The sequence below is a fragment of the Leptodactylus fuscus genome, chromosome 1 (genome assembly GCF_031893055.1).
Source record: "Leptodactylus fuscus isolate aLepFus1 chromosome 1, aLepFus1.hap2, whole genome shotgun sequence".
Classification (NCBI taxonomy): Eukaryota; Metazoa; Chordata; class Amphibia; order Anura; family Leptodactylidae; genus Leptodactylus; species Leptodactylus fuscus.
Genome location: NC_134265.1, coordinates 2,552,683 through 2,558,003, shown reverse-complemented (window position 1 = coordinate 2,558,003; position 5,321 = coordinate 2,552,683). Strand labels below are relative to the sequence as shown.

Genomic DNA, 5,321 nt, shown 5'->3' with positions numbered 1-5,321 from the left:
TTTGTGTCGCCATTTGTGCTGGACAGTTCGTTGACATTACAGTTTCTATTATAATTGTGTTTATAGATAGTAAAATCTCTCTCCAGCCGGGATACAGTCTCTGTGAGGGACTCTACTGAGAGGTGTGAGGAGTCGGGGGAGGGCTTGCTGGCTTGTGTACTGGCAGTGTTGGGGGATGTCACGGGTAATTCACCTGAGTCAGTGGGTGATCCTGTGTCTGTGCCCCTTTTTAGTTGTGCCTGATTCTTGATTTCTGGGAATTTTTCTATATATTGGTGAAGCCTATCTTCTCTTCCTTGAATCATTAAAGTCCCACTAGTAAAAATGGTTGTTGTGAGAATCACTTCGCCGGCCCCTTGTGGGTTTTTTATTCTGATTGTTATTTTGCCTGTATCCGCCTCTTCTGTTGTTGTACTCTTGTAGCAGTCACATATTGCATGCTGCCAGGCTCTTATATAATCGGTGTGCATAATGAGGTTAGTCATTCTTTGGTTTGATGTGTAATCAGCAAACAGGGTCTCAGCATGGGCTTTGAGGAGATCTTTCTTTGCATTTTTCTTTTCATTGGCACTCATGTTATCAGGGTATGTAATCTGTAGAGTGGCCTGCCCCCCACTGTGTACAGAGACAGTGCTCTTAGCATAACAGTCAATGTCCTCATTCTCTGTGGCCATTTTCACACCTTCTGGGATGCCTGACCCCCTGCTGTGCTGGGACCTTGTCCTAGGTTCTATGGAGCTCATACTAGGTTCATCTAAGAATTCCATATTATAATCTCCCAGGTTCCCAAAATCTGAGGGTGTCCCCGATTTCCTTATTTCTGAGGGATAATCTACTTGCTTATGGGATTAGCCAAGTGATGGCCCTACCTTCTGTGATGTGGGATCCTGGGGTCAGATGTGATGTTCCTGTTGCATTCAGCCAGTCTGAGGTCTGTAGGAATCTTCTCTTGTATTTTAAAATCCTTTTTCTGTTCTTATTTCATTTTTCTCTTGGGGTGTTTTTAGTCTCGCTTAGTTATGTCTTCCATGGAGCCGATATTTCCTGGTTTTCGTCTTGCAGGTAGCTCAATTACAAGGTTTTACTTTGATGAAAGTCAGGAGCTCATGTTGGGAGATGCTTACAGTTCAGTAGTCAGTAGTAGTCAATATATGGCAGTAATATATGTACAATATATGGCAGTATCATGTGTACAATATATGGCAGTATTATGTGTACAATATATGGCAGTATCATGTGTACAATATATGGCAGTATTATGTGTACAATATATGGCAGTATTATGTGTACAATATATGGCAGTATAAAGTGTACAATATATGGCAGTATTATATGTACAATATATGGCAGTATTATGTGTACAATATATGGCAGTATTATGTGTACAATATATGGCAGTATCATGTGTACAATATATGGCAGTAATATATGTACAATATATGGCAGTATCATGTGTACAATATATGGCAGTAATATATGTACAATATATGGCAGTATCATGTGTACAATATATGGCAGTAATATATGTACAATATATGGCAGTATCATGTGTACAATATATGGCAGTAATATATGTACAATATATGGCAGTATTATGTGTACAATATATGGCAGTAATATGTGTACAATATATGGCAGTATCATGTGTACAATATATGGCAGTAATATATGTACAATATATGGCAGTATCATGTGTACAATATATGGCAGTATTATGTGTACAATATATGGCAGTAATATGTGTACAATATATGGCAGTATTATGTGTACAATATATGGCAGTAGAAAGTGTACAATATATGGCAGTATTATGTGTACAATATATGGCAGTATTATGTGTACAATATATGGCAGTATTATGTGTACAATATATGGCAGTATTATGTGTACAATATATGGCAGTATTATGTGTACAATATATGGCAGTATTATGTGTACAATACACATACACCATATACAAGACTCTCAGTGTCAGGACAGACCCCGGCGCCTCCTCTCAGGATCTGCCCTGAAGTGCCGGCTCTGCAGCCTTCTATGGCCCAGTAAGGAGCCTATGACCCAATCCTGGGGTTGAGACCTAATCCAGACCCGCCCTGGACCACACATAGGTCAGGAATCTGGGCAGAGTCACAAGCAGAGTGCTGGAGTCCAGGTATATCAGCCCGAGGTTCCTGACCTATGTGTGGTCCAGGGCGGGTCTGGAGTAGCCTCAGCCTAGGTGCAGATCCCGGGCTCATTATTGGGCCATAGAAGGCTGCAGATCCCGCACTTCAGGACAGATCCATGGTGTTAAGGAGGTGTCTGGTTCTGTCCTGTAACTCTGAGGCCGGTGACACTACATTGCTCCTGCTTTGTTGGTGTGGCTGATAGTAAGCCCCATGTATAGTTAGGCCATCAGTTCTGTTTAGTTAGTGCTCAGACGAGCAGGGATTTATTCTGTTTTTGCCTGAAGTTCAGGCTGGATTTGGTTTTGCTGATTTTGTGCCTGAAGTGGAGATTTATTTATTTTCATGTTTTTTCTATATAAACCCGTTTGCTGCACATTTTATGTCCCTGTCTCTGAGTGTTTGGGTCCGCACCACTGCTGCTACCGAGCCCCCTCCCCCACACTATATATACACAGGTCATTATTATTTGATTATTATTATCTTGATCCCGCTTTATATTTTCACACATTGTTGACTTGACTCAATACCTTGTATGTTGTCACCACTGCATCGCGATACCGGATCCCACTCACTATCTGTCCGCGGGTTCCTACAATAAATCCTGTCATGTGCCGGCCGATATCCAGTCCTACATTGTACTGGTAGAGATTCGCCCACCTCGTAATACTCCTTGTAGGCAGATATCAGTCCCTCTATCGGTGGCTTTCCACACTGAGCTGCAAAATAAGCAAAACTGTGACAGTCTGAACAGGGCCATAACTAGCAGAGATCAGCCGCCATAGCAAACCTTTGACTGGCCCCCACAAGGTCAGGGTTAGACTGGCCCACTGGGGAACCATTGAATCCCCCGGTGGGCCCCGAACCTTGCTCAAACGCTGCTGGGGCAAGTAACAACTACAAGAGGGGGGTAAGAGAATTATTCCTGGGGATGACAGGGCTGAATTGGCACTAATGGGCACAAAATAACATCTCTGTTTATGGTTTGAAGCTGAATGGGGCATAAACTTAAAATGCAGGGCCCCCAATCTGTCTGTAACTCCAGAGAGCCGAGACACGCAGGTGCTATCCTGCAGCTACACGTAGAAGAGCGGCGCAGTAAGTTTTCTGCCTAGCAGAGGCTACTTCTCACTTACAAAAATGGCCGCACTTTGACCAGTATATCAGGCACAATGGTGTAGGTTTCAAAGAACCATTGCACCAACAAGTTAAAGACGTGGGCCATGTGTGGACTGTGTTGGAGTCTGACAAGTTGCAGATCTGCTACCAGGTTCCAGCCATTATCACATACACCAACATGCCAGGCCCCAGGTGTTCAGTTCCAAAGGACTCTGTGATTACATTTGGCTCAGTCGCAGCTCCAGGACAGGCCTTGGAAGGCAAGGTTTCCTTTAGTGGCTCCATCTCAGCAGGATGATGATGGTGAAGCTTGGTTAACTCTGGTGTCAGAAGGGAAAGTGGTTTCTGATCTACATGTAAAGTACTGGAGCATGCTGTCTGGACAATTAACACCTGATCAGAACCCTGTAGAGGTAATGTAGAGTCCCATATTAGAGCAGCACTGTAATGACTAAAGATGGCCGGCAGTTGCCCGGGGCCCTGTCACATAAACAGGAGCCTCCTGCCAGTTGTATACTTTCCCTATTACTCTCTCCCAGTTTCATGTGTCCCCCCCCCCTCCATCTCTGTCCCCAGTTTCATGTCCCCCAGTCTCTGCCCAGTGTCATGCCGTTCTCCCCCCTCTTCATTTGCCCCAGTGTTACCCCGGACATTACACACTCACCAATACACATTGCAGGGTTATCCCACACGTCATTAGGTTGTCGGCTCGTACAAGTAATCCTATCGTGTAGAGGGCGATATCCGGCCTGACATCGCACCGTGACAGACTCGCCCACGTTATAGAACTCTCTGTCTACAGGGATCATCCCCACCACATATGTACGCTGACACTGACCTGCACAACCAACAGAACCATAGGGGGTTACGATCATGTCCTATACATCACATGCAGCCAGTGGAGGATCTCTCGGAGACGTCTTGGAGGACTCACCAATACACTGCACATTAATGTCCCATTCGTTGCTCGTCTGAGGGTTTAAGACATTGGATCCTCTCTCGTGACGGACGATACCCAGTCTGACATCGCACGGCTACAGATTCACCCACATGGTAGAACTCTCTTTCTGCCGGAATCATCCCCTCCCCCGATGGCCTCCTACATTGACCTGCGCACAATAATGGAGGAGAAGACATTAGGTCAATGTTGCTCGTAGATTCGGACGTACAGCCCTGTCCACCTGTAACTTTACATACATTTTATTGACTTCTTAACCCAAATATATTTGCCTACTTTTTCCCGTCTAGAACCAATTCCAAATTCTAAAAACACCAGAACAGACACAACAATGGAGCTTTTATCCCAGGTAGCCCCCGTACGCACATATTGTGTATTGTGTCATCAGGAGGCGGGTATTTATGGGGATAAAAAGGAGGAGTATATTAAGGACGTCTACCTATAATCACATGGCCCCATATCTATACTCTCTAGAGCTACTTATATAGCACCATCATATTCCCCACCCCAACTGAGGCCATTGACAGGGCTAGGCTTACATATGGCCACCACCCCAGCTGAGGCCATTGACGGAACTGGGCTTACACATGGCCACCACCCCAGCTGAGGCCATTGACGGAACTGGGCTTACAGATGGCCACCATCCCAGCTAAGGCCATTGACGGAACTGGGCTTACACATGGCCACCACCCCAGCTGAGGCCATTGACGGAACTGGGCTTACAGATGGCCACCATCCCAGCTAAGGCCATTGACAGGGCTGGGCTTACACATGGCCAACACCCCAGCTGAGGCTATTTACAGGGCTGAGCTTACACGTGGCCACCACCCCAGATGAGGCCATTGACAGGGCTAGGCTTACACATGGCCAACACCCCAGCTAAGTCCATTGACGGAATTGGGCTTACACATGGCCACCACCCCAACTGAGGCCATTAACGGAATAGGGCTTACACATGGCCACCACCCCAGCTAAGGCCATTGACAGGGTTAGGCCCACACATGGCCAAAACCCCACCTGAGGCCATTGACAGGGCTAGGCTTACAAATGGCCACCACCCCAGCTGAGGCCATTGACAG

At 46.0% G+C, this 5,321-nt stretch overlaps 1 long non-coding RNA gene across 1 annotated transcript; it reads right to left on the bottom strand.

The window, feature by feature from the left end:
- Nucleotides 1–2,701: 2,701 nt before the first annotated feature.
- On the bottom strand, nucleotides 2,702–4,388 carry LOC142191452 (uncharacterized). The gene is made up of 3 exons (XR_012714983.1): nucleotides 4,219–4,388; nucleotides 3,949–4,122; nucleotides 2,702–2,884 (listed from the first exon to the last, which is right to left on the bottom strand). It is a non-coding gene; the product is annotated as an uncharacterized LOC142191452 (long non-coding RNA).
- Nucleotides 4,389–5,321: the final 933 nt, after the last annotated feature.